The sequence below is a fragment of the Eubalaena glacialis genome, chromosome 16, assembly GCF_028564815.1.
Source record: "Eubalaena glacialis isolate mEubGla1 chromosome 16, mEubGla1.1.hap2.+ XY, whole genome shotgun sequence".
Classification (NCBI taxonomy): Eukaryota; Metazoa; Chordata; class Mammalia; order Artiodactyla; family Balaenidae; genus Eubalaena; species Eubalaena glacialis.
Genome location: NC_083731.1, coordinates 85952861 through 85966836, shown reverse-complemented (window position 1 = coordinate 85966836; position 13976 = coordinate 85952861).

Genomic DNA, 13976 nt, shown 5'->3' with positions numbered 1-13976 from the left:
TGTAGGTAAATGGAAAATACGTTTTCTCTTCATTTTTCAAATATCTTTAAAAGGTAACTGACTGTCTCAAGCAAAGTAATAACAATGTACAGTGGAATTTATGACATATGTAGAATTAAAATGTTTGGTAATAATAGCATGAAGGCCAGGAGGGGGGAAGTGGAAGGTTCTTAAATGATACACAAAGTGGTGTAACATTATTTGAAGGCGGACTGTGTAAGTTAAAGATGGATATTGTAAATCTTAGAGCAACCACTAAGACAAAACAATGACTTATAGCTAATAAGCCAATAATAGACCTGAAATAGATTAGGACAGGGACATGCTCAAGGTCATCAATACCTAACATCCATACATCAAAGTGAAGCAAACACGAAACTACAGAGCAAACACGGGGAAGGATCTATGTCTGCCTGTCTAACTGTAGCCTGGTCACGAAACACAACAACAAGGTATTCTAAGATAAAAGATAATGTGGGATGTCACTGGCACCACCAACCTTAAAGACATATATGTTGTTAGAAGTGATATTAACCATCACAAGAGGCACTGTCCAAGGACACAGAGAGGGAGAGAAGTTCATGCCAAGTTGGTGAGACAGGCTTAAAATATCAACTCCACATTTTCCCCTTCAGCTGAGGACTCAATCTAGATCAACCCAATTCCATTTTGAGTATCCTTTTTTTTAAAAAAACCTCTCTACCATGGACTACTTGAAGTTACCCAAGTCAACATGTTCACTCATATGTTCTGTTCTTTCCTCTGCCTGCAATGTCCTTCCCTATCTTGTTTCCCTGGCAAGGTCCCAACCCACCTGTAAGGTTCAGTTAATGCATCATGTCTTTGGTGATGCACTGCCTGCCATCCCCAGGTGATTGCCACAGGGCTCCCATAGCAACTAAAGCCCAGCTCTAGCTCAGCACTTAGCCACAGAATTATATTTTCCTATCTTCCTCTAGGCCGGTAGTTCTCAAACTTCACATGCATTAAAATCACCTGCAGGGCTTGTTAAAATGCGGAGTACTGCCCCCTCCTCTCCACCCCCAGAGTTTCTGATTCAGTAAGTCTGGGGTGCGGCGCAGGAATTCACATTTTTAACAAGTTTCCAGACGATGCTGATGCTGGTCCAGGGACTACACCTTAGGAAACATCAGTCAAGACAGAAAGCTCTTGGGACTTTCCTGGCGATCCAGGGGTTAAGACTCCACGCTTCCACTGCAGGGGGCACGGGTTCACTTCCTGGTCAGGGAACTAAGATCCCACGAGCTATGCAGCGTGGCCATTAAAAAAAAAAAAAAAAACAAAGACAGAAAACTCTTACAGGACACAAATAATGCTATATTCATCTTTGTATCCCTCACACCTAGAATGGTGCTGGCACAGAGTAGATGCCTAATATATTGGGCTGGCCAAAAAGTTCATTCGGTTAGTGAATATGTTGTTCAATAAAGTTCTTGGTGGAAATGAAAAATGTGTCCTTTAACTTAAAACCGAATGAACCTTTTGGCCAACTCAATACACATTTGCGGCTACTAACACCTCTGTTAGAAATCATTATAGCTTCTTTACCAAATACCATATTGCAGCAGAGTACCTATATAAAAAAAACCATCAAAGAAATATTTAGCTATTTGTCATTTATACCCTGTTGTCTTACTCTCCTACAAAATAACTTTGAGACAATTTTGAACGTTAAAACATATAGTTTTATAGCATAGTCACCATGCTGTACAGTTAACCAAGGAGGTGAAAGGCCTGTACACTGACAACTATGACACTGAGGAAAGAAATTAAAGAAGACACAAATAAATGGAAAGATATTTTGTGTTCATGGATTGGGAGAATTAGTATTGTTAAAATGTTCATACTACCCAAAGCAATATACAGATTCAACGCAATCCCTATCAAAATTCCAATGGCATTTTTCGCAGAAACAGAGCAAACAATCCTAAAATTTGTATGGAACCGCTAAAGACCCTGAATAGCCAAAGCAATCTTGAGAAGGAAGAACAAAGCTCCTGATCTCAAGCCACTTTACAAAGCTATAGTAATCAAAATAGCATGAAAAAAGACACAGAGATCAATGTGGCAGAAGAGAGAGCCCAGAAATAAACCCATGCATAAATGGTCAATTAATTTATGATAAAGGAAGCAATTAATTTATGATACAGTGAGGAAAAGACAGTCTACTCAATAAATGCTGTTGGGAAAACTGGATAGCGACATGCAAAGGAATGAAACTGGACCACTGTCTTACACCATATACAAATGTTAATTCAAAGTGGATTAAAGACTTGAATGTAAGATCTGAAACTATAAAACTCCTAGAAGAAAACAGGCAGTAAGCTACTTGACATTGGTCTTCGTGATGATTTTTTTTCATTTGACAGCAAAAGCAACAACAGAAATCCACAAGTGGGACTACATCAAACTAAAAGACTTGTGCCCAGCAAAGGAAATCATCAACAAAATGAAAAGGCAACCTGCTGACTGGGAGAAAATATTTGCAAGTCACATATTTGCTAAGAAGTTAATATTCAAAATATGTAAAAAGCTCATACAACTCAATAGCAAAGACCCAAACAATTTGATTAAAAAATGGGCGGAGGATCTGAAGAGACATTTTTCCAAAGAAGACATACAGATGACCAACAAGTACATTATAAGATGTTCAACGTCAGTAATCATCAGAGAAATGCAAATCAAAACCACAGTGAGATATCACTTTATATCTGTAAGAATGGCTATTATCAAAAAGACAAAACATGGCAAGTATTGGCGAGGATGTGGAGAAAAGGGAACCCTTGCACGCTGTTGATGGGAATGTAAACTGGTGCAGCCACTATAGAAAACACACAATGGAATATTCCCCAGCCATAAAAAAGAATGAAATCTTGCCATTTGTGACAACATGGATAGACCTTGAGGGCATTATGTTTAGTGAAATAAGTCAGACAGAGAAAGACAAACACTGTATGATCTTACTTATATGTGGAATCCGTGTGTCTCAAGGTAAGTGACTCATTTGTCATCCGCTCTCTATTTGCATTCTAGGAGCTGCCTCCACTCTCAGAAGTCAGCTTTGCTTCTCTTTGTTTGCAAGGAGATGACCACTCAGGCCCCCAATAGACAAAGGCGACATGAAGTATGCTCACTCCCCCTGTACTGACCAAAGACGGTACAAGTAACGTGCAGATTTTACCCCCTCTGCTCCTGCTTGGTCCCCAAGCTGAGGATGCTTCATCTCCCTGGATGGTCCTCGGTGTAAAGCAGGTACTGTTTACAGCAGGGGGAGCGGGGCAGAGAAACCACTCAGGGGACTCTAGAGGGGTGACCTGCGACTCACAGCCAGGCCTCAGCCTTCAGGTGCCAGTACAGAGAGAGGAAGCTCTTCTGAGCCCTTTTAATTTACCTCCTAAGGGCAGAAACTGAGCTGGTGGCGATGTACAGCCATGACTCTCTGACCTTCCAAAGATTAAATATGCATTAAATAGCTAGAGTGGTTTCAGTTTTCTACAGCTGCATCACGACTGACAGACACACCATGAGCAATAAAATACATCCCATGAAGGTGTCGGGGTCCTTGGGCCTCACCGAGGCCGTTGCTCCGAGGATCGCCCTGACAATCTTCCCCGAGCTCGGTTGGTGGAGGTTGTCCCTAAGAGACTGAACGGAATCCAGTTTCTGAATCTGAAAGGGAAACCAAACCCTTTCCTTGGGGGCCTGAGTGAGGCCCTGGGGAGCTGTCTTCTGAAATGACATCCTGTTTTTCTAACCACAAATGGTAAGGGGTTTATTGTATGTTGCAGATAACATGGTATAATAGGCGATTACTACTATATCTCCCCATTCCCAGGTGAGACTTTACTGAGGATGGGAGAGGTTAGTGATTCATCTACAGTCTCAAAGCCTGGACACAACCACGGCCCACTGATGCTCAGGGCTGCCAGCTACCGAGTCGGTTACGACTGTGCTTCGAACAGCGTTATATTCCTTGATCTAGAAATGCTGCCTATCTATTTTTGTATCTATATCTGCAAGTTTGACAAGTGTCAAAACAAAAAGCCCCGCAAAGAGAAGTACATTTTTGAGTGGAAAAATAAAACCATTAATGGTAGAGACAGAACTGACATTAAATTTTCATTATTGGCTTTAAATACAGTATTAAACTCCACAATTCCTTTTATAATAGTCACGTGTCGGCACCGGGAGAAAACCTTTTACCATCTGTGATGCTTTCATACTCGGCATCTTATGAAATGTCACTTTTCAACAAAAGAGCTGCCACCAATTTCAGGTCAGGAGAAGTAACGGATCATTAACTTTATTTTTTGGAGACTAGAATTTTTGCTTATCGTATTATACTCATAAACGAATGGATATATACTTAAAAGTAGAATTAAGAAGATACTTAAGGTTGTGGGTTTCCATTTCTTATAAAGTGTGTGCTGTGTTTTGGCATTTCTATTGTGGTTCTGTTAGGAAAAAGGGATGTATCCTTCCATCCCCTCTAGTAAGAGCAGGTCTCTTCCTGCAGGGGAGCGAGCTCTGGGTCTGGCTGGGCAAATCCAGAGTGCCAGCTGTGCCTCGGCCTCTGCCACCTCCCTGCTGATGAATGAAGTTCTGCAGGGATCCAGCTCTGTATCAGCTGGGTTAAACATTTCAGGACATAATCAGTTTTCTCTGTCAGTTTCTCTTCTTTATCTGATTACAAACGCTTTCTTCTCTAAATTTCACTTTATATAATAATCAGGCAGGAGATTTGGTCATTCATCACTCACTCTCTCTGCAATAACTTTTATTCTGTAGCCTGTGATACAGCCTGCGATCTGTGCTCTAATCCATGGGGATGCTTGAAGCCACACTTTTAGAAAGCCCAAGAGGCAGGGGGGTGGGGGGACATTTAGACCTAGACCCCCTTCATATTTTCTTTGGCAAATAAACAGTTTGTTTCTTTCATTAATAGTTATTCTTTTTTTTTTTAATTGAAGTATTGTTGATTTACAATGTTATGTTAGTTTCAAAGTGATTCAGTTATACATATATATACATATTCTTTTTCATATTCTTTTCCATTATGGTTGATTACAGGGTATTGAATATAGTCCCCTGTGCTATACAGTAGGACCTTGTTGTTTATCTATTTTACATAGATAAACAACGATATAGTAGTTTGTATCTGCTAATCCCAGACTCCTAATTTATCCCTCCTCCCCACATTAATAGCTATTCTTGAATGAGGGTGTGAGATAATAGAAAAAAAATATTGGTCTCTGCCCCGGTACCTGGCCCAGAGCTCCTTAAACCCTGATAATTCCTAAGTGACAAGAACACTAGGGCTGTGTGGTCGGGCTGGGTCAGAAGAGGAAGGACAGGTGTGGGTACCACACCCTCCGTGGTTGGGTGTGGGACGTCACCGGATGGAGGCAGGAACTGAGATTTCGTCCTTGCCCTCAGGGTTCCTCATCCCCTGCTAGGCCCAGGATTCACGCCAGTGGTTCCCAGCAGCAGAGCAGGGAGGGGGCCCTCGGGGCCCACCAAAGAGCCCACCACCAGCCTCCCCACCCACCCTGGGCTGCCTCCGAGGGGCCCTTGAGCCCGACGAGGATACGCAAACTCTGATGAGCAATGGGACGCCAGGTCTCTGGGCACCGGTCCAGCTCCCGTTCAAGGGCTAACGCAGCCAGACAGGAGCACAACGCAGGCGTGGCAGCCGCCCCCTCAGGACAGCCAGAAGCAGAGGAGCTGGAAGCAAGGCCGGAGTCACAGGCCAGGGTCATGCACCAGGCCCATCAGTCTGCTAGGCTGCCAGCCCGGCCCAAACAACGGAAATGCATTGTCTCAGTTCTGGAGGCTGGAGGTCCAAGATCAAGGTGTCGGCGGGGCTATGCTCCCTTGAAGGCTCTAGGGAAGGACCTGGTCCGCGTCTCTTCCCTGGCTTCCGGCTGTTCCCTGGCTTGTGGGAGAATAACTGCAGTCTTCAGGGGTCTTGTCATGTTGTGCGTGTCTGCGTTCAAATTCCCCTTTTTATAAAGACACCAGCCACACCCTATTCCTGTGTGATCTCATCCTAATTAATGACCCTGTTTCCAAATAAGTCCCCACTCTGTGTGCAGTACTTGGGGCGAGGATTTCAACCTATGAAGTCTGGGGCGACAAATTTAGCCCATAACAAAGTCCACCCCTGGAGAGAAAAATCTGTGAGTCAAAAGGCGGGAGGACCAGCAGCAAATTAGGGGTGAAATGGGTCACGTAGATGGTTCAGGAACAAGATAAACTTTTCAGAGGGGATTGAAGGACCTGGGCCCTGCGGTACTGCCTGCAGGGCACAGGGAGACTTCAAATAGGCAGCGAAGGGTCAAAGGCAGTCCCAGAGGGCCGGGTGCAGAGCTGGGTGTGCTGGATGATCTTGACGTGTTCCTTCAGTTCAGTGTCATTTAACAAGCGTTTCCAGAGGCACGAGCATGGTGTGTCAAGAACTGGGTACACTGTTGCTGCCCACTAAGAGCTCACAGTTTATCGTTAACGGCAACATATTTATAGAGTGCAAAAACAGTTACATTACTTTTCAAACCACACTTGCATTTGTCTTGAGCTAGACAGAAAGGTAAAAAGCATTGAAATCATCAGCTGGGTGCTAAAATTGCACAACAAAGTTGGGAGGTGTTGGTTTTCTGCTGGTTTCGAAACAAACAGTAATGGGCTGATAGGAGAAAAGGAGTCCGGGGGGTCGGGGGGCACACAGAGGCAGGAATGAGGCTCACGGCCTCACCTCCTCATATCCTGTTCTGATTAAAGAAGTCCCCTTTATGAGGCTCTGGGGGTGCCAGCTGGTAGCAAGTATGTCTTGCTTGAGATTCAAGACAGGGCAAGGGCTCCTCTGCTCGAGGCTTCCCAAATTCGCAAGCATTAATTTGCAGGCATTCGTATAATACAGTCTCTTAATAACAGTTAAATTTAATACAGTGCGTCTTGTTGGGATTTGGGAGCTAGACACGCCTGTATCCTGTCTGCCATCACTCTGCCATGGTATCACCTGGTTCAAGAGGTTGAGCATGCTGTTTTCTTGCTGGCAAAATGGGAATAATAATAACAATTTTCTAGCATTATGATGAGGACTGGACAAGATAGCACATTAAAGACGCTGGCCCGATCCTGGCACACAGCAGGCATTTATAAAAACGTTCCCTAGGCTTGCACAAACAAACACGGCTGTCCCCACGTGTTTCAGCTGAAACACAGCTGAAACCACTCCCGTGGTTTCACGGGAGTTTGGAGAAGCCAGTGCTGGGACATTGTGGGGCCAGGCCTGGGGTCCAGGCAGGAGACTGACAAAGAGGGGAACAGACTTGGGGAAGCAGAGGCCCAGGGAGCCTCGGGGTGAGGTCAGCATCAGGAATGTCAGAACCACGTCCAGGCGAGGCCGGGAAAGCAGGGAGGCTGTGCTGGGCAGGTGCGGCTCCTTCCCAAATACCTGTGGGTCCATCCGCCCCACTGCCACTGGAGATCGGGCCACCTGGGCTCCTTCAAGGGCCTCCTAACTCACCTCCCTGCCTGCCCTCCCATCGCCTGTCTGCTCTTCCACTCCGAGTAAGAAAGATCCCTATGGATGCAAATCCCATCACACTCACCAGGGTGTAAAGCCCTCCATGACTGCTAGTTGCCTTTAGTACAAAGTCACATTTCCTCCCGTGGTTTACAATCCCCACTGGATCTGGTCCCTCAGGTCCTGCCAGCTTGCTGCCCTGCAGACTATGCTGAAGAAACTCGGTTCCTGCTCCGTACCATGTTCCCTGTGGTCTATGGGCTTTCGCACGTTCTGTTTCCTAGGCTTAGAACACTCGTACCCTGTATGACAGTCTCTAGATCCATCCAGGTCTCTACAAATGACCCAATTTCGTTCCTTTTTATGGCTGAGTAATATTCCATTGTATATATGTGCCACATCTTCTTTATCCATTCATCTGTCGATGGGCATTTAGGTTGCTTCCATGACCTGGCTATAGTAAATAGTGCTGCAATGAACATTGGGGTGCATGTGTTTTTTTGAATTATGGTCATACAGAGTGAAGTAAGTCAGAAAGAGAAAAACAAATATCGTATATTAACGCACATATGTGGAACCTAGAAAAATGGTATAGATGAACTGGTTTGCAGGGCAGAAACAAAGACACAGATGTAGAGGTCAAACGTATGGACACCAAAGGGGGAAAGTGGCAGGGGGGTTGGTGGTGGTGGGATGAATTGGGAGATTGGGATTGACGTATATACACTAATATGTATAAAATAGGTAACTAATAAGAACCTGCTGTATAAAAAAATAAATAAAATTAAATTTAAAAAAAAAGAACACTCGTACCCTTGCTCTCTTTTGGGTCATCTTTCAGACTCCTGATACATATGTTTCTTCCTCCAGGAAGCCCTCCTTGCCTACTGCCCAGCCCAAGACTGAGCTGATATCCACGCTAATCCCTAAGGTGCTTAGAGGCACCTCACACGGTAGCTGGCATACAGTGACACCCAGTAAACGTCTGCTGACTGAACAGATCTACCTGGCAGGCGCTCTGCAGGCTCAGTTGGCAGATAACTGAGATAATTCACCCAGCAGCTCGCTTAGGTTTTTCCCACCTGTATCAGTCAGGGTTCTAGCAGGAAACACATGGCTCAGTCAGCTGGGATAATCAGGAGCCTGGGACCAAGGGCCTTTCTACAAAGGTAGAGACAGGGTCAAGGCCATCCAACAAGGGAGGACAAAGCACCTGCTCTGGGACTAAGGATGGGGGGAAGCCACCACTGCCCTCGGCCTGACCAGACAAAAGGAGGAGGAAGTCGCAGACCCTCAGAACCGCAGCCAGAGGAGAGGCTGCTGGGCGTGAGCTGCAGCCCCTGGAGAGAGGAACGCAGCCACTGCCCACCGGTCCTCCCTCTCCCATCTGGGCCTCCATCAGCCAAATCAATCCAATGGGCAGTGGAGGACAAGGGGCCCGGTCCATGGGGTCACAGCCCTGTGGGCTCCAAGTGGAGTGGAGAAGGGTGGTGTGTGATCCGTAGGAAGAAACAGAAAATCCAGCTGTTCTAATAACCTAATGACCTGTTCTAATCACCCGTCCTAAACTGTCAGAGTAGTGGATCCCACCAGATGGCGGTAACACTTCTATCCCTCAGAATGGAACGGATTGACCTGCCAACTGCATAGAGATTAAAAATATTTTCATTGAATTTAAAAGATCGAGACTATTTTTAAACTTAGCTTTATTTGGACTCAGGGTTTTATTTGTAATTTCATAAAAGTAGCTTTTAAATTTTAAGTTTTAAAAATCTGCTTGGAGATTTGTCCTGAACTGGGACATAATTCAGCCTCCAATCTGCGGATGGATTTGCCCACTGCCAAACGGGCTGAGGTCTGAGCATGGGCCTCTCATCTGGACCAGAGGTGTCCCTTCCTGAGGTGTGGAGCACCTCAACAGAGACAGCTGTGACAGTCTCCCCACCGTCTGCCCGTTGGTCTGGAAATCAGATGTTGGACCCAGAGACAGCTTGCAATTCGAGGGTTAATGGGTTGTCAACTGGACGATGTCAGTGTGGAGAGAGGACGCTTCCTGCCTGAACAGACACATGCTTCTCAACTTGTGAATCCACCAACAGCCTCTTGTCTGCTGCGCCCGGTGCACCGCAGTGATTCAGAGCTGTGCGAAGGCTCCTGTGTGCTCGAAGGGCTCCAGCGCCATCTGCTTTTGTCTGGATTTAGGTGCTCCGCTTTTTGGCTCAGAGTGTCAGCAAGTGGAGGCTGCGGGGGCCACAGGCGAGCCCGGCCTCATTCCACCCAAGGAAACGGCATCAGAGGAACCACGGCCGAGACTTCTGCACGTGCGCCTCCTGCTTCCTCCACCCAAGCTCCAGGCCTGTCCTCTCGGAACCCAGCTCTGGTGGCCACACGTTTGTGTCATGCAGTCCCTGCTGTTTCAAGACTGCTTGGGGGAGCAAAGCTGGGGCAGTGGAGGGAGGAAGAGAAATAGGGTTCTATCTGGGTGCTCTCAGGGGTCCCTCTGAGTGGCTGGTGCAGAGAGGAAGGCAGCACCCTGGATGGCAGCCGGGTTCACGTGCAAGAGTCTGGAGCAGGGTGTCGTCAGGATGTGGAGCTCAGTGTCCCCAGGCAATGTGGCTCCGGCTAAGCTATGCAGAGGCAAGTGCAGGCACCCGAGGAGTGGGGGTCTGTCGTTAGAACCCACAGAGGTGCCATGGGGAGGGCAGGCCCTGGGAAACTCGCAGGCAGTAACTCTCCTGGGCTGCAGCTTCCTGTGAGGGCCCCAAGTCTGAGAGGCAGGACATCATTCAACCAGCACAAGACAAAACTGAAAAGGGGAGGGGGTGATGTGGATTTGGAGTCACAGAGTCTGGACTCCAATCCCCCTTCTACACCGACCAGCTGTGACTGACTCCAGTCATGGGTCTTCCCTGAACCTCTGTCTCTTCCTCTGTGAGATAGGGGATAATAGCGCCAGCCTGGCACGGCTTTGGTGAGGACTGAGGGTGATGTGCGCAAGGACCCCACACACAGTGGGTTCTCAGTAACAGGTGGCAGTCGCCACTGCTAATGTGGGAGGAGTGAGTTGGATAGGGTAGATCTTTCGGAATCTACGGTGTTGGCTGCCAGCCGTGTATTCCGCCGACACTTATTAGGAAGCATCCTTGTGTCTGGGGGGCTGTGAGCACAAACATGGCCAAGCCCAGGGCTTCCCCAGAGAAGCTCCACAGGCAGGTGGAAGGTCGTGGGGTACACGGATAACCCCCTGCTCCTTCTCCCCAGAGTCGAGCAGTGTCTGCGGAGCTAAGCAAATAAATAAACGGCGCACCCAGTTACAGACGGTTCTCATTCTATGAGCCTGCCTGGCCGCCAGATACTCAAGTCAAACCGAGTAAACTTAATTTCCTTTAACCAGCACCTTCCCTAAGGTCGAGAGTATTTGCGGGTAATCTCTGTACCCCCACAGAAAGCACCTCTGGGGTCTCACAGGGCTGTCACTGCCAATGCAGCCTGCTGCCGGGCCTCCCCCCAGCTCTCCGGGAAGCTCGGGTTCTAGGGCAGTGGGCTTCCCGAGAGGCCTTCTGTGGGCCCGGAGTGTCGCTGGGTTGAAGGTGGCTGGGCGGGGACGGAGCAGGACTTGCCCGGCTGCCAGTACACACTCAGAGCCTGGGCTTTGCGGTCCTGGAAGCACAGCAGATGGTGGTGCCCACACCTGGAGAGCCCCCTCCATCCGGCTGCGGACGGCAGGAACCACGGCTCTCCGGCTTCTCCGGGACCGGCCCGCACGCTGCTGCCCTTGGCCGCGGGCGGGAGGCCCCCTGCCTCAGAGGGCCCTGCATGACCTGAACGTACAGAAAATCAGCTCCGCAAGAACACAGGCACCCGTGTCGCTCGGGCCCCAGGGAGGCCCCGCCCCACCTCCTGCCCAGGGCCTCAAACTGTGCAGATTGTCAGGAGCTACACAGACACCAGAGAAGGGTGCCTCCTCAAAGTACAGGCAGGATTTGAGCTGTGGAAGCTTCTAGATGAGAGAAAGACAGACTAATTAACTTGTCAGATCCGTCCCCTCAGCATACACGCAATCGATTCTTGCAGAGCGAAGTCTCGTTTCCCAGGAGGCCTGATGCCCACCTCCTCGCTCCTCTGTGGTCTGAGCTCAGGCTCCAGCGCGCACTGGCCAGTACGGCGTTCACAGCAGAGGCGGGGGACCCCCTCACGTGCGGACGTGTAGCTGGAAACTCACCGTGTGCCAGAGGATGACATGGAGCCTCGACCTTGGCACCTAGGTGAGCACTGAATGCTGGAATTGTACGTGGTACTATTTTTATACAAATATTTGATAAAATGTAATCGCCTTTTCAAAAATAGAAATAGAAATTAGTTTTATTTAAATAATTTTGACTGATACTTTGGATATTCATGAATTGTAAACTATTTGTGTTTAAAGTTTTCACAGATGACTTTGTGTATTTTTGTAGGAAAAACAAGTGTTTTGAAAACACTAACTTTACATTTTTGGTAAGAATATATTCAATTCTATACACTTTGAATACAATTACATATGTTTTTTCAATCCTTTGAATCATTGAGCATGAATGCAGTTGAAATTGTGACAGGCATAGGAAATATAAAAATGGAACTCAAAAAAAGAAAAAAAAATGAAAAAAATAGAAAATCTCCAAAGGGCGAGTCTGCCTAAATTTTTTAAAAATGGGAAACAACGAAATTTAGGAGACCTCTGGTGAGCATGGACCACGTAAAATTTACAAACAGAATGTAACCCATTCTTTATTTAATGAAGATTTAATCAAAACAATGGCAATGGAAATAAGAAAGAAAACTATTCTAATTGAATCAACGACTTGAACAGATAAAAATAAGATCTCTGAAACTTTATCATCTGTACTCTATGAAGATTTAATCTCTAATCGAAACAGTGATAATGTAAGTGGGCCTTCTTTCTGCTCTGGTTGGGGCTCCAGGCATGTCAGGAGAGCCCTGGGCCATCGAGATTCTCATTAGGAAGCCTGCCCTGCGGGGCCCGTGGGCATAGACTCCTGTGCTCTGAACCCGGCACTGCCCACCAGGCCACAGCTCATTGGATCAGATCTTTTCTCTTGGAAAATTTCAAGTCAAGGTTTACAGAGCATCAGTTAGCCAACAGCACCATCTGATAAAAACAAGGAATAATATATAATCTCAACGTTCCTAGTACAGTGGTTCGCACAAAATAGACTTTAATGATGATTTTTAAATGTACTTGAAAAGCATCAACAAGCTCACGCTCCCCTGAGCAGGAGGAATTACCTACTCTTTACATAAATATACGTTGAGCATCAGCGCTGAAACGAACTGGAGGTGAAGACAAGGACCCGGGCTTCGTGGGACTTTGAGTCTAGTGGAGAAGACGGTGTGATTCAGAGTCAGGCACGGCCACCCCCCAAGAAGATACGGCGGCCGGTCACAGAGAGCCATCTGGAGGGGGAGACTACCAGGTGTTGGAGCACCTTCCTGCCGCCCTGGCCAACCATTCTTCTTGGTAGTTCTCCCCCTGGTCCTGGGGCCGCCTTCCTCTCTCCCTCCCTCTAAGTAGCCCCTGTGGTTTTAGGTGGGATAACACGTGAAATTCTTATTAGGAAGCAGCAGCATTCAAATGCACGGAAATTCAGAGAAGGGAGACAGCATCACTGAAGTTTTTGTTTTAAAAAAATCATCATCACGATGAATGTATCCTTTCCTCGGAGAAATGAGCTTGTACTGCAGCCAATGAGAAATGGCCGCCTGAGGCATCTGGGGTGTAAACGTGGTTTCCTGAGATGTTAGCTGGTGCTGTTTAAAATAAAACAGGCTGTGAGATGAGGGTTAGGAGAAAATAGGAAGCTGGAGCTGCAGATGGGTGGAAGTCTCACTGATTCCTATAGAAATAGAGCATTTAAAATTAGCTTGGTATAAAAATAATCAGGGATGTGGGGTTGATTTACTATCTATATTCCCCACTGCTGATTCAATTTCTGTTTTGAGAAATCTATCATGTTTGCAGGTTCCTCAAAGACTCAATCCTGGCTCTGGCCTCAGTAACTATGACGATGGTCGCTTCCCAGGGCCCACACGTGGGCCAGCAGGAGCGACCTTGGATGTCCTCGCAGCCCGGCCTTTGACCTCAGAGTCATCCTGTTGTTGGTACTTGTCTGGGCAAAACTCTTTTTTTTTTTTAATAATTTTAAATTTTTTTTTAAATTTTTTTATTTGGCTGCATCGGGTGTTAGTTGCGGCACGCAGGATCTTTTCGTTGAGGCACTCGGGCTTCTCTAGCTGTGACGCGCAGGCTTTCTCTCTAGTTGTGGTGCACAGGCTCCAGAGCGTGCAGGCTCAGTAGTTGCGGTGTGTGAGCTCTCTAGTTGTGGCACGCAGGCTCCCACGTGGGCTCAGTGCAGCTTAGTGCCCCGTAGCA